Source organism: Macaca fascicularis, chromosome 1 (assembly GCF_037993035.2).
Source record: "Macaca fascicularis isolate 582-1 chromosome 1, T2T-MFA8v1.1".
NCBI lineage: Eukaryota > Metazoa > Chordata > Mammalia > Primates > Cercopithecidae > Macaca > Macaca fascicularis.
The window spans coordinates 157,399,839-157,424,193 of record NC_088375.1 but is presented as its reverse complement, the minus strand read 5'-3'; the positions used below and the strand labels follow the sequence as shown (position 1 = coordinate 157,424,193).

At 37.1% G+C, this 24,355-nt stretch overlaps 1 long non-coding RNA gene across 1 annotated transcript; it reads left to right on the top strand.

The window, feature by feature from the left end:
* Positions 1 to 52: 52 nt before the first annotated feature.
* On the top strand, positions 53 to 22,270 carry LOC107127155 (uncharacterized). Its single transcript, XR_001484617.4, has 3 exons — positions 53 to 209; positions 1,421 to 1,548; positions 21,005 to 22,270. It is a non-coding gene; the product is annotated as an uncharacterized lncRNA (long non-coding RNA).
* The last annotated feature ends 2,085 nt before the right edge of the window (positions 22,271 to 24,355 follow it).

Sequence of the window (24,355 nt, the reverse complement as noted above, 5' to 3'; positions counted from 1 at the left end):
CAGTGCCGTAAAGAAGCCCAGCGGCTTTTTGCGACGCCATCCGCGCCTCTTCGAGGCGGCCTCTGGACCGGCTTTAGGACTCCGCGCTTTTGCGGAGCTCGAGAGTCCGGAGCGGCTGGGACAAGGTAGACCCAGGATATCGACCTTAACTGCGTTTTCAGTTTGGAGGTTGTAAAATAGGTATAACGTTTAAGAAAAAAATTTGAAAGGTGAGCGGAGGAAAAACCCATGACTCCTTAAGCTTTAAAAGTTATTTCTCTATTCCCTTATTTCTTTTTTTTTTTTTTTTTTTTTTTTTTTTTTTTTTTGGCAGAGTGCTGCCAATTCTTTGAAAATATGAAGCTGGATGTGGTAGGAAGAACAAGGATTCTGGCACAAAAAGATGATAAATGGGATAAACTATAAATGGAAAATGTGGGTGGGCGCTGCAATTCAGAGGCTTGGGGTCTCTTACATGGTGAAAGGATGAACATGGGAAACTAGTTAAGTTTTTGTTTCTTGAGTATCTTCCGTAATTATAGAACTAAAGCCTATCTGGAAGAGACAGCTTGTGTATATGTATGGTCCACCATTCTCTTTGTTATGTGCATTCAGTTTTAAGTTCTGCATTTCATCGAGTATGACAAACGTTTCCATGCTGCTTCATAATCCTCACAATTTTAACATTTAATGGTGAGATAAAATTCCATCCATTATTGATGCCTCAGCCAAAGTAATTGTCCCTCTACTGCACAATGCGAAGTTTTTAAGTTTTACTATGAAAATAATATTGTAAAGAGTATCTTTTGTGCTTTGGCTTTTTAAATCTGCTGAATTACTTTGTTCGTATAATTTTCCTGAAATAGGTATCTGGGGTCAAAATATTCAAAAACATTTTAATAACTATAAATGATGTTGCTTTCCAAAATGAACAAACTTACAGCGCTATCAGAATATGCAACCTAACACCAAATCATACCATTTTTTTCCTTTAAATTCTTTGGTATGAAATGTTACCCCTAGGTTACTATATTTGTAATTCTTTGGTTACTATCAAGATCTGATGTTTTTCTTGTGTTTCTAAACTATCTCTGTGTCCTCTGATGTAAATTCTTTGTTTACACATTTATGTTTTGCATATGAATTTGAATAATATATTTATAAATAAGTAACATTAGCCGTTGCCATATTTTATGCTATTGCTTTTCCCATTCTCTTGTCTCTCTTTTCCTTTTGTTTCTTTTGCTATTGCACTTTATGAGAGGTTTCATGCTATGTAGTCAAATTTAGGTTTTCCATTATGTGAATCCTAGAAAGTGAATATACTGCCAGAATATCTTCCATTTATTCATTAATTCAACAGATATCTGTTGGATGCTGATGATTATTAAACAAAGTAGCAAAGATGAGAAGCCATTTGCTCATTCTGCTCTTTTGCCAGCAATGTTTCACAAAGCCCCTGACTCATTGACCGTTAGCAGACTTGTGGAAGAATGCCTTGAAGACCATGAGCAGGATAGGGAACAGGTTCTCACAGCTCTTGCCTGAATCACTGAATTTTTACAAAAGGTAAGTTCAGTGATCCTAGCCTTTGCCTGTTCCTGTACATAAGATAATGTCTGACAGGATTAATGATTATGCCTCAAATTCATGACCAGATGTAACTTCATACCCATACTTTGATGAGACTTTACTTGTATTAACCCATTTTCATACTGCTATGAAGAAATACCCAAGACTGCGTAATTTATAAAGAAAAAGGCTTAATGGACTCACAGTTCCACATGTCTCACAATCATGGCAGAAGACACAATCTACCTCACAATCATGGTAGAAGATGAAGGAGGAGCAAAGGCACATCTTACATGGCAGCAGGCAAGAGAGCATGTGCAGAGGAACTACCCTATATAAAACCATCAGAGGCCAGGCACAGTGGCTCACACCTGTAATCCTAGCACTTTGGGAGGCCAAGGCAGGCGGATCATCTGAGGTCAGGCATTCAAGACCAGCCTGGCAAACATGGTGAAACCCCATATTTTAAAATTAGCTGGGTGTGGGGGCGCATGCCTTGTAATACCAGCTACTAGGGAGGCTGAGGCAGGAGAATCACTTGAACCTGGGAGGTGGAGGTTGCAGTGAGCCAAGAGCATGCTACTGCACTCCAGCCTGGGCAACAGAGCCAGACTTTGTCTCCAAAAAAAAAAAAAAAAAAAAGAAATGAAATAAAAAATAAATAAATAAATAAATAAATCCATCAGAGCTCGTGAGGACTCACTACCATGACAACAGCTGAGGGTAAACAGCCCCTTAATTAAATTACTTACCACCAGGTCCCTCCCTTGATACTCGGGGATTATGGGAGCTACAATTCAAGATGAGATTTGGGGAGGGATGTAGCCAAACCATATCATTCCACCCCGGCCCCTCTAAAATCTCATGTCCTCACATTTCAAAACCAATCATGCCTTACCAACAGTCCCCCAAAGTCTTAACTCATGTCAGCATTAACTCTAAAGTCTACAGTCCAAAGTCTCCTCTGAGACAAGGCAAGTCCCTTCTGCCTATGAGCTTGTAAAATCATAAGCAAGTTAGTTACTTCCTAATTACCACGGGGGTATAAGCATTGGGTAAATACACCCATTCCAATTGGGAGAAATAGGCCAAAACGCAGGGACTATAGGGCCCATGCAAGTCCAAAATCCAGCAGGGCAGTCAAATCTTAAAGCTCCAAAATGAACTCTTTTAACTCCATGTCTCACATCCAGTTCACATTGATACAAGAGGTAGGTTGCCATGGTCTTGGGCAGCTCTGCCCCTGTGGCTTTGCAAGATACAGCCTCCTTCCCAGCTGCTTTAATAGGCTGACATTGAGTGTCTCTGGCTTTCCCAGGCACACGCTGCAAGCTGTTGGTGGATCTACCATCCTGAGGTCTGGAGGATGGTGGCCCTCTTCTCACAGCTCCACTAGGCACTGCCCCCGTGGGGACTCTGTGTGGGAGATCCCACCCGACATTTCCCTTCTGCATTATCTTAGCAGAGGTCCTGCATGAGGGCCCTGCCTCTGCAGCTCACTTCTGCCTGAACATCCTGGTGTTTCCATACATCCTCTGAAGTCTAGGCAGGGTTCCCAAACCTCAATTCTTGACTTCTGTGCACCCACAGGCCCAATACCACATGTGAGCAGCCTGAGACTGCACAAAGCAGCAAGGCCCTGGGCCCAGCCCACAAAACCCATTTTTCCTCCTTGGCCTCCTGGCTTGTGATGGGAGGGACTTCCAGGAAGACCTCTTACATGCCCTGGAGACATTTTTCCCATTGTCGTGGTGATTAACATTTGGCTTCTTGTGACTTTCGCAAATTTCTGCAGCAGGCTTGAATTTCTCCCCACCAAATGGGTTTTTCTTTTCTAACATGTCATCAGGCTGCAAGTTTTCCTTTTATGCTCTGCTTCCTCTTGAACACTTTGCCACTTAGAAATTTCTTCCTTCAAGTACCCTAAACCATCTCTCTAAAATTCAAAGTTCCACAGATATCTAGGGCAGGGGCAAAATGCCACCAGTCTCTTTGCTAAAGCATAACAAGAATGACCTTTACTCCATTTCCCAACAAGTTCCTCATCTCCATCTGAGACCACCTCAGCCTGGACTTCTTTGTCCATATCACTATTAGCATTTTGGTCAAAGCCACTCAACAAGTCTCCATGAAGTTCCAAACTTTCCTGCATCTTTCTGTCTTCTGAGCCCTCCAAGTCTCTAGGAAGTTCCAGAGTTTCCCACATTTTCCTGTTTTCTTCTGAGCCCTCCAAACTGTTCCAACCTCTGCCTGTTACCCAGTTCCAAAGTTACTTCAACATTTTCTGTTAACCTTATAGCAGGACCCCACTACCTCAGTACCAATTTACTGTATTAGTCCATTTTCGTACCGCTATGAAGAAATACCCAAGACTGGGTAATTTATAAAGAAAAAGAGGTTTAATGGACTCACAGTTCCACTTGGCTGGGGAGTCCTCACAATCGTGGCAGAAGCAAAGGAGGAGCAAAGGCACATCTTACATGGCAGGAGGCAAGAGAGCATGTGTGGAAGAACTGCACTTCATGAAACCATCAGATTTCATGAGATTTATTCACTATCTTGAGACTAACGGGAAAAACCTGCCCCCATGATTAAATTACCTCCCGCCAGGTCCTACCATTGACACACTGGGATTATGGGAGCTACAATTCAAGATGAGATTTGAGTGGGGACACAGCCAAACCATATCATTAATATAATTTCTGAGCACATTTAATGTAATTTCTTAACACATGCAGAGCAGCCACCACCTATGTTTAAGCTATGGGGTGAAATAATGCTTTGGAGCAATATAACAAACTCTCTGAAAGATTCTCCCAGGTTGCAATACTCAGTCAGACTTCTGAATAAAATTAACTTTAATTATTTAAAAGCCTGTTTTTTTCTTTAGTTGACATAACATACCAGGATATTGTAGCTGGAAATATGTGGGAGGTTCTTGCTCTCACAAACCTTACATTCCAGTAAGGAAAGCAGACAATAAGAAAAAAGAAAAATGAACACAATAAATTCTCATGATGATACAAATAAGGTAAGATGACAGAAACTGCAGGGAGAGGGAGACACTACTTCAGTGGGGTGGTCAGTGAACACCTCTCTGCAAAGGTGGTGTGAAATCTGAGACCTGAATGATGAGAAAGAACTAGCAATGCAAACATCTGAGGGCTGCACATTTCAAATATTTATTTTTTACTAGTTTTACTTTGTATTAATTTTATGTTTAACTCTAATTATCTGGAATGTATTTTGGTACAGGAGTCCCCCTTATCCAAGGGGGATATGTACCAAGCCCCCCCAGTGGATACCTGAAATCACAGATAGCACTGAACCCTATATGTACTATGTTTTTTCCTACATATATGTATCTATGATAAAGTTTAATTTATAAATTAGGCATAGTAATAGATTTACAAAAAAATAATAAAATTGAACAGTTATAACAATATACTGTATAAATCTTACGTGAATGTGATCTCTCTCTCTCTCAAAATACGCTGTACTTACCTATTGCCAGACCACAGTTGACCATGGCTAACTGAAATCATGGAAAGCAAAACCACAAATAGGGAGGACTACTGCATATTCTATAAGATAATGTGTGAATTGTCTATTGCTCCATAACAAACCACCCAAAACGTGATGTGTCCAAGCCCAAGGATGCAAGGGTTCCAAGGTTCCAGGTCCCAAGGATACCAGGAAACAGGATTCCCGGGAGGCCATTGCTATAATGATCTACCACTATTTTTACCAAAACTGGTATTTGTATTAGGCTGTTCTCCCATTGCTGTAAAGAAATACCTGAGAATGGCTAACTTATAAAGAAAAGAGGTTTAATTGGCTCATGGTTCCGTAGACTGTACAGGAAGCATGATGCTAGCATCTTCTCAGCTTCTGGGAAGTTACAATCATGGTGGAGGGCAAAGTGGGAGCCAGCACGTCACATGGCCAGAGCAGTGAGAGACAGGGGAGGTGATGCACACTTTTTAAATGGCCAGATGTCAGGAGAACTCAGTGTCCTGAGGACAGTACCAAGGGAGATTGTGCTAAACCATTCATGAGTAATCCACACATCCACCCCCATGATCCGATCACCTCCCACAAGGCCCCACCTCCAACACTGGGGATCACAACCCCACACGAGATTTGGGTGGGGACACAGATTCCATATGAGTATTGTTATTCAAAAAATTTTGTACATAGTCATTACCTTTCCCATTTCCTTGTGATACTCCCTTATTAAATTGTTAGAAGAAATATAATATTTCAGCTGGGTGCAGCCTGTAATCCCAGCACTTGGGAAGGCTGAAGCAGATGGATCCCATGAGACCAGGAGTTCTGAGACCAGCCTGGCCAACATGGCGAAACCCCATCTCTACTAAAACTACAAAAATTAGCTGGGTGTGGTAGTGCATGCCTGAAATCCCAGCTACTTGGGAGGCTGAGGCATGAGAAGTGTTTGAACCTGGGAGGCAGAGGTTGCAGGGAGCCAAGATCACACCACTGCACTCCAGCCTGCACAACAGAGCTAAACTGTCTCAAAAGAAAAAAAAGCAGTATTAGTATTTCTAGGTATTCTGTTCCTTCTACACATCTATTTTGAGGCCAGTGCCATGTTATTTTAATTATTGTTGCTTTTAATCTGTCCTAATATTTAGCCATTAGGGCTAACCATTTCACTGTATTTCATTGTTCACAAAATTATTTGATTTCACCTGAAAATTTTCTAACCAAATTTTACACAAATTTGTTCAAGTTAAAAGAAATGCTACTTGGATTTTTAGTGGGATTATACAAAATCTATTAATAAGTTTAATAGAAACTGACATCTTTATATTTACTCTTCTCATCTGAGAACATGGAGACCTATTTATTTGAGATATTTTAAAAAATTATTTTTGGCCAGTTGCAGTGGCTCATGCCTGTAATCCCAGCACTTTGGGAGGTCAAGGTGGGCAGATTGCCTGAGGTCAGGAGTTCGAGACCAGGCTGGCCAACGTGGTGAAACCCCATCTCTACTAAAAATACAAAAACTTAGCTGGGCGTGGTGGTGTGCACCCATAGTCCCAGCTACTCAGGAGGCTGAGGCAGGAGAATTGCTTGAATCCGGGAGACAGAGGTTGCAGTGAGCCAAGATCGCGCCACTGCACTCCAGTCTGGCAAGAGAATGAGACTCCATCTCAAAAATATATATATATTTTCAATAAAACTTTAAGCCACAGAAATCTATGATTAAACTATTACCTAAGTATTTTTAATATTTGTTAAAACACTTTATGTATTTTTTATTTGGTAGGAAATATATAAAAATTATATATGTGCATAATATCTATAATATTCATTATATATTCAAATTAGTTATTGCCAATACACAGATCATATTTTATGTCCAACTGTTCTTTCATTGTTTTAATAAGAATTATTTTAATAATGAAAATTATTTAAAAACTTTTGTTCGACAGACTGGACTTTTCTAGTTCTGCAATATCTGTCAATTATCTTTTTGTCTCTTTATAGTATTATTTCTTTTTCACAGCTTGTTATGGCTCAATATTTATAAAGTTGATAGCAAGTAGCTTTTCTTATTTTGTTTTTGTTTTAAAATTAAAGTTTTAGCACCTTTTCATTAAGTTTATCATTAGTTATTGGATTAGAATATTCATTATCATGTTAAAGAAGTAGATTTGTATTCCTCTTTGTTCGTTTGTTTTTTTCATTTAACTGCTGATTTTCAAGTATAAGATAGAGGCAGCTTCCTACCTAAATGAAGGACATGAGCAGTTGTAAACACCATTCAATATTGGAAATAATTCCTTTTATCTGTGAATATATGAGATAGTATTGTTTATAATTTGTATGGTTAGAATTGTTAACCATAGTCTGTGTTTGAACTAGAATTCAATTTAGTTATTCATTAATTTGTTATTGAGATGTTCATTAAGTGAGTTAAGACAATTTGGCAACTAATACCAAATATGAGTATTCGATTGATCAAAATTACATACACACACACACACACACACACACACACACACATACAGGCACACATATATATATTTCTGGCTTCTCTAATAAAAGTTTTATAACTGACCCTCACAGTAAGTCATGCCACAAAGCCTATCCATGCTTTTTTTACTGTTGTTCTTCAATTGAATGACAACTTAAGATTGACCCTACTGAATCTAAGATCACAATTATATCACTCTTTATTCTTGCCCCCTCCTCTTACCTATATCCCTTCCATATCTTCTTTTTACTTCTCTTTTTCCCTCTGCTTCCTTGTGCACCAAGAACACAATTGTGTTACTCATTCACTCAATGAATATTTATTAAGCACTATGTACCAGGTATTGTGCTAGGCACCAGCAATACAAGAGAGAGCAAAAATTGAACAAATTCCTGACCTTACAGAGCTCACACACAGTCCAGGGGAGCCAGACATGAATAATAGAAGCATGTATACAAATGTAAAAGTCTAATAGAAGAGTTCCTAGTGGGGGATCCAACCATTTAAGAAAAATCAGAGTAAGTTTCTCTGAGGAAATGGACTGAGCTGAAATTAATGAGTTAATGAGGCAGATATGGATAAGAGGTAAGAGCTTTCAAGGCAGAGGAAACAGCCCTTCCAAAGATGTGTGGCAGAACAGAGCTTGGCGTATTAGAGGAACTTCTAGAATTGCACTGGTCTTGCAGTTCAGAGAACAAAGGGGAGAGTGCTAAATTGCTAAGGGGAGAGGTTGAATTGCTAAGCAGGTGCCACCTCTCTCCATGGACTTGTGGGTCAGGTTAGATTTTGGTCTGTATCCTAAGGGCAAAAGAAAGCATCACAGTGGGAAAGATTATGCTGCTTCCAATGAGGAAAACTGGGAAATGCTGTAGGTACAGCATTTGAAAGACCATTGCCACAGTCCAGGCAATGGTAGCTTAGACCAGAGTGTTAAGAGTGGAGATGAAAAGTGAAGGGAACTAATAGGGATTTTAGAATTACAACTCAAAGAACATGATGATAGATTGTATTTGGGAAGTAAGAGAGAGGACAGTTTCAAGGACGACTTTTAAATATCTGGCTTGTACAACTGAATGCATGGCAGTGCCATTTTTTAAAACATAGGAACCACAGGAAGTGGAGGAGGTTTAGGATTTACATACAAGTGAAGTGTGCTTTAAATATTTATCCAGAGCAATTTGAAAGGAAAACTTACATAAACCTATTATAAATACTTGTGTGACTACTCAATAAATGTTGTTACAAAATAAAATGAGTGGAAAAGATACATTTAATCAGGATAAGAATATAGACCCTGAGAGGGATTTTATAATGTATTTTATACTATATAGTTCAATTGCTACAGGCAAGTCTGTTTGCTACAAAAGTCTGTGCCAAAACTATTTTATGGAAGCGTTTCATATCTAACAGTCAAAATGTTTTTTGCGGCTGGGCATGGTGGCACACACCTATATAATCCCAGCAGGGTGAAAGGTCAAAGTGGGTGGATCACTTGAGGTCAGGAGTTCGAGACCAGCCTAGCCAACATGATGAAACCCCATCTCTACTAAAAACACAAAAATTAGCCAGGCATGGTAGCCGGTGCCTGTAATCCCAGCTACTCAGTAGGCTGAGGCATGAGAATTACTTGAACCTGGGAGGCAGAAGCTGCAGTGAGCCGAAATCGTGCCATTGCAATCCAGCCTGGGTAACAGAGTAAAATGCCATCTCAAAAAAAAAAAAAAAAAAAAGGTTTTCAGAGCAAGGTAAAGTTCAATAAAAGGAAATTAAATATGTAATAAAATACAAATAGAAAAAGTAATTAAAGCCAAAGGGCTTTCATTCTAGTGTATTTATACCATTTCCTTGTATCTATATGTATTTCCTATTATGATCTTGATATTGTACCACCTTAAATTCCTTCTCAGTTTTGCCTGAAATACTTTTCTTCCCTCCTTCCAGTGAGCCATTTAACAATAGTTTGTTATTCTGCTATAATCCATTTCCATCTCATGACCTTCTCATTAACTTCAGCCTAAGCCATAATAACATTGCTTCAATACAAGAATAGAGCAACTGCCCTTCAGTGTCTCATTTTTTGAAATCTTGTGCTATTATAAAATGCCATAATGACCCGGATATAAAGTCATGTCAAATACTTTAGCAATGTAAAACTTGCTGTCTCATTAAGAGTATAGTTCTCCATTGTTAAACAAGAAACCACTGGCTCTATTGGCATAAAGCCAATCAATAGAGAGTTTAGTTCTACATGAGGCTGAGAATTTTCTACAAGTGCAATTAATTTTATTCAGTTGATTTTTATTCAATTATACATTGATTTTGTTCATTAAGCATCTTGTGACACTCTGAAATCCCAGGAACATTTAGTAGATATTTTAATCATACCACATATTGTAAAGTATGGGACATCCTGAAAGATCTCTCTTAGGAAGATATTAGAATAATGGAAAGGGTAGGGAGGAATGTGTGTGTTTTATAGAAAATTGTAGAAATGTACCATGGTAGGCAAAACAATGGCTTCCTAAAGATGTCTATGTCCTAATCCCTAGAACTTGTGAATATGTTACCTTATATAACAAAAGGGACTTCGCAAATGTATTAAAGTAAGGATACTGGGATAAGGAGATAATAATGAATTATCTGGATAGGCCCAGTGTAATCACAGGGGTTCTGATAAGAGGAGGGCAAGGGGGTCAGAGAAGAGAAAGAGTTGTGAAGACCAAACCAGTGGTCACAGTGATGAAGGACCAGCAGTGAAGGCATGTCTGTTGCTTCTAGAGGCTGGAGAAGACAAAAAACTAATTTTCCCCTAGAGCCTGCAGAAGGAACATGGCTCCACCAACCCATTTTGGACTTCAGACCTACAGAGGTGCCAGATAATACATTTGCTTTATTTTAAGCCGCTAAATATGTGGTTACTTATTATGGCAGCACTAGGAAACTAATACAGGCACCTCAGCTGTTAGCCATGGTTACCCCACTGGAGGTTTGGAAATGAAGATAAGAGTTGAAGAGGACTTTTATTCTCCATTCTTCATGTTATTTGAACTTTTATCATGGATTTATGTTGGTTTTATTATGGATCTATATTGCTTCTTAAATAAAAATAAGAGTAAAACTAGCTAATGTTTAGTGAAAAGATAGTGTAGAAAATTATATAGAAAATTTTCCAACCCTGAAAAAATAGAAAAATATGAGAAGGAAATTTACTAAAATGTTATTCACTTGTTTTTCCTGAGTATTAAGAGTGTGCATGTTCTATTTTCATTTATCCTCTGAGTCACTCAAGTTATTCATTAAGTATCTACTCTGTGTTAAAGAATGTGCTAGGAACTGAGAATGCGGTGGGGAATAAGAGAGACACAATCTCTGCCCTCATGGAACAAGGCAGATTAAACAGATGATCAGACAAATTATTAATTAATTATATTGTAATAAGTTCAACCTAGGCAAAATACCAGCTGAAATCATCATGCACTAGGGCAATATAACATAGTCAGGGAATGCTTTCCTAAGGAATTTCAGCTTGGAATTTAATGAGAACTTTCCAGTCAGAGACAGGAAATAAAATTCTTTACAAAGAGGACGTACCCCCTTTTTATCAGGAGAAAAATGAACGTTTTAAATGTTTTTTTAAAAGAAATAACTAACATTTCTCCATCCTTTTATATCTGGTAACAGCAGCTGCTCAGTGCTGGAAATGGTCTGCTCTTTCTGCTTGATTTAGCCAAATTCAGTTTAATGATCAGATTTTTTTTTCCTCTTGTTCAAACACTTCAGGCAAATGAAATATTTAAGTGAATAAATTGAGGCCACTAGACAAAAAAGTAAAATAATAATGGTTAAATATCTTCCTTATCCAGAGCTCACATTATTAAACTATTAGATCTAATACCTTTTGATCGTCAATCTATCAAAAAAAAAGCTTGTGATAGGCCCTTAATATTGACTGACTTTGACAGAAATAAGACCCAGTGTATTTGCCAGTTGAAGTTCTGTTTTTGTCCAGCCAAAGCTAAGAAACACAAATGAAGAAGCAAAGTACAAGAATTATTTTGAAATCAACACAAAATGTATCACTAATTGAATTTTTCTCAAAAGAATTTCATAGATGAAATCTGTATCACTGGGTACTAAAAAGCAAGAATTTCAAATTTCTCAATTTTAGGATCTTCTCTTATAATTTCCAGATGAGTAGTAATTTTCCATACGATGGTTTGGGATTACTTTCAGCACAAGAGCAGGGAGAATAACATCCCTGTAATGAATAGGCACTAATGATTTCATAGTTAATGATTAACATCTCTAGAGAAAAAAAATAAAAATAAAAATAGAGAGGCTATTAATAAATGTCTTGCCACCAAAAATCACTATGTGAATAATATGTTAACAATGTTATTTAATTGAGCCTTTTTGTTTGTTGTTTGCTTGCTTTCCAAAGAGAGCAGCCTCTTCAATAAATAATTGTTTAACAAAGTTTTAGAGCCATAATAAAGCTATATATGAAGTCCTACTGGAATTTGGATAAATTGTTCATTCTAGTTAACATAGCTAACTTTTTTCTTTATTTCTATAATGGAAACTAACATTAGCCCTATCACATAGGATTGTTAAAAAGATTAAATGAAATAATAAATGTGAAAGTGTTCAGTACAGTGTCTGGCCTATGGTAAATTCTCAAGGAAAGCTATGCCACTTTTTTTTTAGTATTGCTGTAATTATTATTAGGAGTCAGGAAGACTTCGCTGGGGAGGCAACATTAGAACTGGATCTTCAGGAAAGGAAAGAATAAGAAGGAGTAAGGGGCCTGTTTGGAAGAGGCAAGGGGCATTTCAGACAGATGTACAGAATCAGAGAAAGGCATGTTGTGAGCTTTTGAGGAAGGATGAGCAACCCAAGTAACTGAAACAGAGAGCATGGGCTTGAATAATAGCAAATGGTACTAGTCTGTGAAGAAACATGTACTCTCTGCCAGAGTGCTAAACTTCTTCTTGTGAATAGTGCACAGCTATTAATTAAAGCAGCCTGAAATGGTGGCATGAGCCTGTAATTCCAGATACTCAACAGACTGAGCAGGGAGAATCTCTTGAGCCCAGAGTTTGAGACCAGCCTGGGCAACATAGCGAGACCCTGTCTCAAAAAGAAAAAAAATTAGGCAGCAAAGTAACATGATCAAATGTATATTTTAGGAAGACAGCAATAAAGAAACTAGAAACAGTTAGACCATGATAATAGTTCATGTGAGAAAAGTAATAACTAACACATAATGTTTATTATGTGCCTATGTTAATTGTTTATCATGTATTTATGTGCATTAATTCTTGTAACAGCTTTATAAAGCAGATGTTATTATTTTTGTCATTTTACATATGTACAACTGGGGTATACAGTTTTTATGTAATTTGCCTCAGGTTCCATGCCCAGTAGATATTGAAGCTAGGATTCAAACTCAAGTAGTCTTACTCTTGAATTTGCACACTTAATGAATATCCTTCACTGCTTCTCAAGTAATAAGAGTCAGGCTAGAGGGCTGGCAGGGTGGCCTGCACCTGCATACCAGCTGGTCAGGAGGGTTAGTCAGGAGGATTGCTTGAGCCTAAGGGTTTGAGGCTGCAGGGAGCTATGATGGAGCCACTGCATCCAGCCTGAGCAACAGAGCAAGACCCTGTCGCTAAAACAAAATTTTTTAAGCTACTTAAAAAAATAGGCTAAAGAAAAAAAAGTAAGAACAGAAAGGGAAGTTGTGTTCAACAGAATTGACTAGCTTGTTTTTTAATGCCATGAAGACTTATTGGGTTCCTATCACCTGGCAAGCACCTGCAGCCACAACAATGAAAAAACAATTTTTAAAAAGCAGCTACAACAATACAACAATGAAAAAACAATTAAAAAGCAATGAAAAGGCCTGTTCTTATAAAGTCTGTTTGCCAACGAAGGAGCAGACAATATGTGGGGCGGAGGCACATTGAAGGGAGGAAAGGTAAAATTTTACCTCTCTCCTCTTAGGACTTTTTGGCTAGGGCTGAGAATTAAATCGACATAAAAGAAATGAGTATAAAAAGACATAAAAGAGAAAAGCATATAAATTTATTTAATACAAGTTTTTTGTGGCACAGTAGACTTCATAAGAAAATAAAGACCTAAAGACCCAGTTAGAATCGAACACTTATGTATGGAATTGGACAAAGAGTAGTAAATTATGAGACTGATGAGGCAAAGGGGCTTGGACTAGGGTAGTTAACTGGGTAGAGAAGTGACTAGGAAGATAAGGGTTAGTTTAACCAGGTTTGTTTGTACAGAATTCTCCCCCTCTCAACTTCCTATTACTGAAAATAAGAATAGAACTTTCTTTCCGGTGCAGGAGGATTTTTCCATATGGGGGTTTTATCTTCAACTTTCAGAAAGAAAAAGGGGAGGATTAGAGCACCTTTCTTGCAGCCACTGTTGTTCTTTTTCTAAAGTGCCTTTATATCAAAAATAATCCTTATGCCAAAGTGGTGTATTTGCATATGGCATATTCTGCCATCCTTCATTTCCCTCCTTTGAACCTTCCCCAAGAAGTTTCATAATTCAGAAGCTGAGCTGATAGATTGCAACCTTATCTTACCGAAAATCTCTTACTCCTGGAGAACAAGTTAGTTCCATTAAACAAACAGTTGTGTTTCACTTTAGGAGACAATGTTGCAGATGGGTTCCTACCAAAGTTAGGCCTCTATATGGTCCGAGCAATCAGGCATTTCTCTAGAAACAAACAAACAAACAAACAAAAGATCTGTTTATGAGTCCAGAGGGTAGCCAGTCAAGAAGATTTCTAGATACTGGGCTCGAAGCATCTTGTTTTGCTGTCTGAACGTCTCTGGTGATGTCATCAGGTGTTATGGGTGAACTTTATGAGTAGCCCACACAGAAACAGGCATGAAGCTTGTTTATAGATGAGCTTTTGTGGTGATTTCTATGAAGTTTATATCAAGTCATCCAGCTTCAGCTTGCAAGGTTTTGGGAAAGGGGCAGATTTATTTTTTGTGATTTCAAGTCAGAAAGGTGGGAGAAAATTGGAAATGTTAGTTTGGAGAGTCATAGCCAGATATTGGAGGAAACTAGAAGAATTCAGGATACAGTCCAGTTTGCAGAAAGATAACAAAACCTCAAAGACAATGAACAAGTCTAGAATTGAATTGCTATAGTTTTCTATAGTGCACATAATTTTTCTCTCTATAGTCACCTTCATGTTTACCAAACCTAATCACATTAAGACTAATTTGTTTGTAAAATAAGTCTAGTCTCATTAAATTTGGCCTGATTATTTAAATAAGCAAAGCAAGAATAGTGACTGGTCATATAGACACTTTTTAAATCTGCTTTGCTGGAACTTTTAATAAGGAATCTCTGATTAGACTTTTAAAAGCCTCTCCATTCCGGACTCAGTGGTGCACGCCTGTAGTCCCAGTTCCTCAGGAGGCTGACGCAGGAGGATTGTTTGAGCCCAAGAGTTCAAGACTAGCCTGGGAAACATAGCAAGACCTCATCTCTAAAAAAATTACAATAAATATATATACATAAATAGTTAAACATAGAATTAAAAAATAAAATAAAGGCTGGGCACAGTGGCGCATACCTGTAATCCCAGCACTTTGGGAGGCCGAGCCGGGTGGATCACCTGAGGTCGGGAGTTCAAGACCAGCCTGACCAACATGGAGACACCCCGTCTCTACTAAAAATACAAAATTAGCTGGGCGTGGTGCACATACCTATAATCCCAGCTACTCAGGAGGCTGGGGCAGGAGATTCGCTTGAACCTGGGAGGCAGAGGTTGCAGTGAGCTGAGATTGTGCCATTGCACTCCAGCCTGGGCAACAAGAGTGAAATTCCATCTAAAAATAAATAAATAAAATAAAATAAAATAAAAATAAAAGCCTCTTCAAGCTAGAAAGCTAAGCTAGGGACTTTGCATTAGACTTCACCTAACTATAGACTTAGGTGAATTCCTCATTTCTCAAGCCTCTCAAAATACTGTGAGCCTCCTGGGCCTTCCAGGAAGTGACATTCCTTACTCACCTGTAAGGCTGGGATCCTTTGAAGCCAACTACTAGTCTTTTTTTTTCCTAAGTGGCTTTATTGGGTTCATAAAATCAACCTTAGTTCATTAAAACTGTCTGGTTATATCTGATCCTATGCACATAATTCTCCAATATGACATTCTAGTCAAAGCCTTGGTAATATAACCAATGTTTCTAATTATATCACGTTACAAAGAAAACATATTCTTATTGAACTTATATAAATAACTATATTGTCATGAAAATAATACTCAATAAGAGTTTCTGAATTTTGGAGGGATCAGGTAGGGAATAGATAAATGCTTCAAATCTGTTTCCAAAGTATACTTTACTAGATTGCTGCAAGCTGTAACTAGCTTAAACAAAAAACAGAAAAAGTGTTCTTTAAATCTAGAAAACAAAATATTAAAGCATTAATATAATGGTTTAATAAAGTCATAAAATAATAATTATCCTCATCAGTTTATTTACTCCCATTAATTACTTTTTGTTCTGCTTAATCCTGGGTTAGAAGTTTTATGAATCAATCAGTTTATCCATTAGATTTTTAGAAATTCTTACCAAGCTCAGTGGTATGATCTTAACGTTATCAGAAGCTTGCACTTGTCAGAGTCTTTTCCATGAACCTCTTTAAAGATAAAGCAATTTTGTCTGTAGTTGATTTCAGGAAAACATCAGAGTAAAACAACTATCTGTGAATGACAAATGCTTTTAAATGGCCATGGTCAAAAATCTCATGAGAGATCATTACAATACAGTTGATAAGAAAATTTGGTTATTTCTGTGGCATGCAACATTTTCAGATAATAACTAGAATTATGACTGATGACATTATACCAGGACATATCAGATTTCTAGAAATTTTATACAATTTCTTTAATACTTATATTAATAATATATATTCATACAAATAACACATAACCCTAATTATTTTAGTATTCTCTTTCAGAAAGATAAAAAACAAATCTTTTGAGATTTTCCAGGGGCCCACTGGAAAATCCCAAAGTTACTTTGAGGTCAAAAGCACTTTATTTAGAATTTGATCCTGGGAGTTCAAATGTTGTCAAAAACGTCAAAAGGTTTAAAACTCTTGATAAAACAGGATCACAGATCACTTTGAAACAATATTCAGTTATCTATTGTATTTGTCTGTGTTGCTACAGAGGAATACCTGAGACTGGGTAATTTATAAAGAAAAGAGGTTTATTTTAGCTCGTGGTTCTTCAGCCTGTACAGGAAGCAGAGTGTTGGCATCTCCTTCTGGTGAGCGCCTCAGGAAGCTTGCAGAAAGTGAAAGGGGAGCCAACATATTACATCATAAGAGAGGGAGCAAGAGAGTTGGTGAGGAGGGGGCCGGGCTTTTTAAAGAACCAGCTCTTGCATGAACTCATTACCACTCATTACCACAGGGAGGGGACCAAGCCATTTTTGAGGGATCTGCCCTGGTGACCGGACACCTCCCGCTAGACCCCACCTCCAACATCAGGGGTCACCTTTCTTTCTTCCTTTCTTTCTTTCTTTCTTTCTTTCTTTCTTTCTTTCTTTCTTTCTTTCTTCCTCTCTTTCTCTCCTTCTCTCCTCTCTTTCTTCTCTTCCTTTCTTCTTTCTTTCTTTCTTTCCTTCTTTCTTTCTTTCTTTCTTGCTTTTCTCTGAGACAGGTTCTCACTTTGTTGCCTAAGCTGAAGTGCAGTGACACCATCTCGACTCACTGCAACCTTTGTCTCCCAGGTTCAAGCAATTCTCCCACCTCAGTCTCCCAAGTAGCTGGAACCACAGACACATGCCACCATGTCCAGCTATTTTTTTTATTTTCTGGTAGAGATGGGGTTTCACCATGTTGGCCAGGCTCGAGGGGGTCACATTTCAACATGAGATTTGGATGGGACAGATTTCCAAACCATATCATCTATTTCACCATAGTGACAAAGATTTCAAAGACAAATACACAAAGTTGCATACTTGTAAAAATAAAAACTTTGCTTTTGTAATGTCTTTTTTGTTGTTATTGAGACAAGGTCTCACTGTTGCCCAGGCTGGAGTGAAATGGTGCAATCATAGCTCACTGTAACTCTGAACTCCTGGGCTCAAGCAATCTTCCCACCTTAGCCTCTTGAGTAGCTGAGATTACAGGTGTGCACTATCATGCCCAGCTAATTTTTCATTTTTTGGTAGAGACCAGGTCTTTCTATGTTGTCCAAGCTAGCCTCAAACGCCTGGCATCAGGCATTCCTCCCACCTCAGCCTCCTAAATTAGCACCGAGATTATAGGTATGATTCACCATGCATGGCCTTCTTTCAAAATCTGTTAATATTTTGTTTTCTTAAGTAATCAAGGACCTGTTAAAGACAACAAGGAGCATGAAAAATTATTTTGATAATTTGATGATTTGACAGGTAATGAAAACTCTTGTACAAACATCAAGAAAACTTTGTTATTTTAACAGAGAAAAGACCTAATTCTAGTTTGCTCACTTGCTTGCTTGCTTTTGGCTCTCTCTCTGCCTCTCTCTTTTCCCAACTTTCTATATTCACTTAATTTTTGTCTTTTATTCTTCTCTTTTTAAAATTACAAAACAATCTTAAATAACCTCTAAACTAGGACAAAATTTTTCTCCTTTTCTCTCAACAAAATTCATCTTTTTATGCCTCATAACTTTTCTTGCCAAAAACACATCCTACTTTCATTACATTCTTTGCATACAGTTTTGTTTCTTATTATTTCTAGTAGTTTTATGACATATTTTTGTTTGAATTTTAACCTTAATAACCCTAATTCCCAGTAACAACTATAAATAAGCCATTGTGAACTTTGTCTTGTGTACTAACATTCTGTCATGGATTAGGCAAGTTGTGAACAAACCATTTTATAATTTCTGGAGGCATAGGCCTCCTTCATAGCATACTTTTTTTAATGTAACAAGAAGAACACATTACTAACAGGTCCAAATATCTTTTGTCTTTGTATCAATTAAGAAGCTCAAGTAGATGAACTTATATTCAGTAATTAATGTTTTGGTATTTCATCTTATTTGTAAATGATCTATATATTCAATTAATATTTATCATTTAACTTAACTGAGTATAACTTTAAGATTTCAAATTTCCGGAAAGATTTTGGAAACTGTATTTAAGCAGATACATTTTTATAAAACATAAATCATTCTTGTAAAGTTTATTTGTAAACTTTCATCCTATTTACATGTATTTAATTGACTTATTCTTTAAAATTATGTTTCGATTACTCATGAAAATTCCATGAGACATTAGACAAAGCTAGTCCTTATTTTAAGCTGTTTTTCTTATTGGCAGTTTTTATAACCTGTTAGGCAACCATCAAACATCATTGAAGCAAAGCACCAGAAAATTTAAACATATAGCTTTTTTCCCCTTTACCATCATGCTAGACATACATTAAGAAATTTACTTTTACTATATGTTTTATTTTTAAGTTGAATTTATAATCTTAAAAACTTAAATGTCAAACAGAGATAATGTGGCTTGTTTGACTAGTAACCCCAGGTAGAAAAAAAATGTATATTTGAATTATATTTAACATTGATAACCTGAAGACATGCCTGTTTTTATTAAACCAACAAACTTGAGCTAGCTTTATTTACCAAAAATGATCCCAGCTCGTATGAGCTTGGAAAACATGTGAGTTAGTGTCTGTATTTCTCTCTATATAAGCATTTATGTTTTTTTCTTTAAGACAAATAAATAGAGCTCTTTTACAAGTTACTTTTGGCAATACCATCCAGAGGTAGATAAAATATTATATATATCAGCAATCACAGTCATACATAAAAACATGACCCAGATGCAAACAGAGATATTATAGCTTTCATTCTAAAATTTTAGCCGTGAATCAGGTATAATAACACAGAACTCACTAGTTTATCACAGTTTATAGAAGAAAAGTTGGTTCCAAACTGTGTTTCAGGCAGATGGAAAAAGTTAAGTTTACCTGCTCAGATAGAGATGACTTTTTAAAAATATTTATGGAGAAGACTTTTAAGATTTTTTATTTGCTCTTCATAGGTGATCTCATGGAGGCTATGAACTAGATTGGGGGAAAGGAAGTGTTCCTCATGGTTTGGAGTTGTTTGGTTTTTAAGCCACTTTTTTTTTTTTTTTTTTTTTTTAGTTCCAGCTGGGCTAGGCATAGAAATTGTTTTAGTTAACTCGTCAGATGTTTACATTGTGAAGACATAGTAAGGTTTACATCTCCAAGGGACTGAGAAAAGATGTGGGTTTTCTCCAAGAAAGAGTTTTGGAATATATTTGCCTATTATTAGGCATATAGGGTAATTTTTTCTTTTTGTTAAATATTTATATTACTTTGAGTGTAATGAGGTGCTTCTTAGTGTTTCAAGACAGAGAGTGAATTGGTGTTGAGAAAAGGGGAATTGTTGAGGAGCAGTTGAGTATTATTTCAGAATGAGTGACCAAGAAGATGATGCTGTTTTTATCACAGATGGTGAATACAAATTGGGTTGTGGGGGCTAATAGTGAATTCAGCCTCGAACATTTAGAGTTTGAATTACTTACTTAACCTCCAAGCTAAAACCATTGGTCTAGACTGAGCTTACTAGTAAAAGAGTCAAGGGCAAGTATCAATATTTGTAAGTCATAAGCATAAGTGATGATTCCATAAAGGGAGCGCCTGCAGATCAGGGCTTAGGCAGAGAAACATCAAAAGCCAATGTGAGGCCAGGCAAGGTGGCTCACGCCTGTAATCCCAGCACTTTGGGAGGCCGAGATGGGCAGATTGCCTGAGGTCAGGAGTTTGAAACCAGACTGGTCAACATGGTGAAACCCATTTCTACTAAAAATACAAAAATTAGCCAGGTGTGGTGGTGGGCGCCTATAATCCCAGCTACTCGGGAGGCTGAGCCAGGAGAATTGCTTGAACTCGGGAGGTGGAGGTTGTGTTAGCTGAAATCGTGCCACTGCACTCATACTCCAGCCTGGGTGATAGAATGAAACTCAGTCTCAAAAAAAAAAAAAAAAAAAAGCCAACCTGAAAGGAAGCAATCAGTAAGGCAGAAGAACCAAAAGGGAGGCAGGTACTGAAGAAAACCGAGTAAGAAAAAAATTGCAAGGAGAGAAAGGGTAAAGAGAGTACATGCAACAAATATCAGGAAAGCAGAGGCCTAGGGAATCAGGGCTAGATTTGAGGATTCCAATGTCATTATTATCTTTGCAATTAAAAATCATTCCTCATTTTCCACAGAAACTGATGCAGAGCCTCATCAGTTTGATTTCTGCAACAACCAGTACAATTACTTACATGCAACTGGTATAGATAGATAGCTTTATATTTTATGTTTCTCTTTTATGATTATAATGAATCCTTGTTTTACTTCCTGTTATTATTTTGTGTTTCCAATAGAGAGGTTCAATTAAGAGGTTGAAAAGCTTCAGGAAGAAATTTAAGCTGAATTGAAATGAGGGAGTAACATCAGCAAGATGATGAAAATGGAAGATCCCCTACTATCACTCCCTGCAAAAAAATACAACTAGAAACTACTTAAAGATGAGAACGCAACCCTGAGTTCACCACAATTCAAGGGAGAATTGAAGAAACCTCCGGGGCCCTCAGAAATGAGAGAAGCTGTGACAGGTAAGAAAAATGGCCATTTCAGACATCACAGCCCCCTCCATCAAGCTGGCATAATGCCACTCATAGAGAATTTTCTTAGACTCGTGGTTTCTGAGGTAAGAAGAGGGAGTTGGAAGTGGACATAGAAGTGGACATACGATCTCCCCACCAGTCTCGGAATCTTCTCAGGAAGCCCACTTTTGCCCCATCCTATGGGAACAATGGGAGTGCCAGAGGGCTGAATTACATGGGATGAACTGAGACAAAGAGTGGGACACTGATCATAGCAACTGGCATGTGGATCTTGGCAGTTACTCTTTACTCCAGTATGGACACCACATTGAAGAGACTGGCTGGCACTATAGTGCTTTTGTGGACACAGTCTGTGAGAAGGCCTGAATCCCTGGCCAGATTTCAACAAAGACTAGGTGTTCCCATGGAGCCTCCACTGGATCAGAAACAACTAGAAACATTGGGACTGAGTTCCAGTGACTGCTTAAGTCTTCCACAAACTGGGAGACAGTGGCAGGGCAGCAATATAGCTCCAGGGCATTGTTAACTTAGTGCTCACTATAAGTCTTCCCCAGACTGGGAAACAGTGGCAGGATGAAAGTTAGTTCCAGTGCAGTGATTTAGTTCTGGTACTCACTATAAATTCTCCCTACCCCAGAAAATAATAATAATAATAATAATAATAATAATAATAATAATATCAGCAGTTAAGTTCTGATACTAAGTAATAAAGGTCTAACACCAAAGAACACACCTGCAAGAACTGGAAGAGGTAGCTATCTCCTGAAATGTGCAGGTATTAAGGCAAAGCCACAAGAACTGTAAAAACTCAGAGAAATATGACCTTACCAAAAGAAATCAACAAAGCTCCCACAATGGAGCCAGAAGAAGTGAAGATCTAGGAAATGTTAAATAGACAATTCAAAATAACCTTCTTAAATTTAGAGAATCACAAGAAAATATGGATAGAAAAAAAAATAAAATTTGGAAAGTGACCCAGTAACAAAATGAGATATTTGACAAAGAAATAAAATAAATAAGAAATGAAACAAACAAATCCTTTATTTCTAGGATTTCTCTGTTTCTAGAAACCCTAGAAATAAAGGACACAATAACTAAACTGAAAAACTCATTAGAAAGTTTTAACAGCAGACTTGATTAGGGAAAAGAATTAGTAAGTTTGAAGACAGCACATATGAAATTACCTAATCAGAGGAGAAAAAAAGACAAAAGAATTTGAAAGTGTAAAGAGGAACTTTTTAAGAATTATGGCACATGATCAAGCAAACTAACCTCTGCATAGTAGGAATTCCCAAAGGAGGCAAGAGAGAAAAAGTCCTGGAAGACATATTTAACAAAACAATGGTGAAAATTTCCCAAAGATGGAGAAAGAGAACACCATTCAGATACAGAAATCTCAGAGGTCATCAATCAAATTAAACCCAAAGAGGTAATCCCTAAGGCATATCATAATCAAATTAGCAAAAAATCAGAGACAAAAAAATACTCACTGCAGCAAAAGAAAAGAAAAATATTACATTAAACAAAGCACCAATACAGCTTTCACTGGATTTCACAGCAGAAATCCTACAGGCCAGGTAAGAATGGGATGCTTGAAAGTGCTGAAAGAAAAAAAAAAAACTGCCAACCAAGAATAATGTGTCCAGCAAAGCTATTAAAACAAGAAGACAGATAAAGACTTTCCCAGACAAACAAAAACTGAGGGAATTTGTCAACACCAGACCTGTGTTACAAGACATGCTAAAGAGAGTTCTTCAATCTGAAAGAAATGTATGCTAACATGTAACAAGAAACAATCTGCAGGTATGAAACTCGTTGGTAAAAGAAAGAAAACAGACCAATTCAGAATACACCAATAGTGAAATTAGGATAAGTAAATGACCTATATCTTAAATATGAAGATTAAAAGACAAAACCACTAAAAAGAATAATGACAACAATTTATTAAGAGATGCACAATGCAAAAAAAGTAAACTGAAACACAAAAAAGCCAAAACGTGGTGAGAGGATGGTATTGAAGTGTAGAGTTTGTTGTTTCTTATATTTTCTTTGCAATAAAATATAAGTCACTATCAGTTTAAAATAACCTATTATAAATATAAGAGGGTTTTTGTAAGCCTCATGTTAACCATAAAGCAAAAACCTACAATATATATACTCAAAATAAATAGCATGAAATAAAAATGTACTACTAGTGGAAATCACTTAACCACAAAGGAAGAGAGTGAGAGACGAAAAAGGGAAGAATTCACAAAACAGCAAGAAGTCAAGTAACAAAATGGCAGTAGTAAACCCTTACTATGAATAATGACTTTGAATGTAAATGGATCAAATTGTCCAACCAAAAGACATAGAGTGGCAAGATTCAACTGTATGCTATCTACAAGTACTTCACTTAATCTATAAAGACATTCACAGACTAAAAGTGAAGGAATGAAAAAAGATATTTCATGCAAATAGAAACCAAAAAGGAGCAGGTATAGGTTTACTAATATCAGATAAACTAGACTTGAAGCCAAGAGTCATTTTTAAAATGACAAAAAAGAAGGCCATTATTTAATGATAAAGGGGACAGTACAGCAACAATACATAACAATTGTAAATATATATGTACCCAATACTGGAGCACACAAATATGTAAAAAAGTTAATAGACCTAAACGGAGAGATTGACTACAATAAACAGTAGTAGGAGATTTCAATGCCCCCATTTTCAGTGATGACTAGATCACTCAGACAGAAAAGTAACAAAGAAACATTGGAGTTAAACTGAACTCTAGACCAAGGGAACATAACAGATATTTTATGTTATGCTATATTTTATTTTATTTTATTTTATGTTACAGATATTACAGAACATTCCATCCAACAGCTGCAGAATACACATTTTTCTCAACAGCACATAGAAGATTATCCAGGACAGATCATATGTTAGGTCCCAAAACAAGTCTTGACACATTTTTTAAAAATCCAAATCATATCAAGTGCATTTCTTACCACAATTATTCCAATTATTCCACCATTCTGGAATAAAACTAGAAACCAGTTTTTTAAAAAGGAACACTGGAAATTGTACAAACTCATGGAAATTAAACAACATACTCCTGAA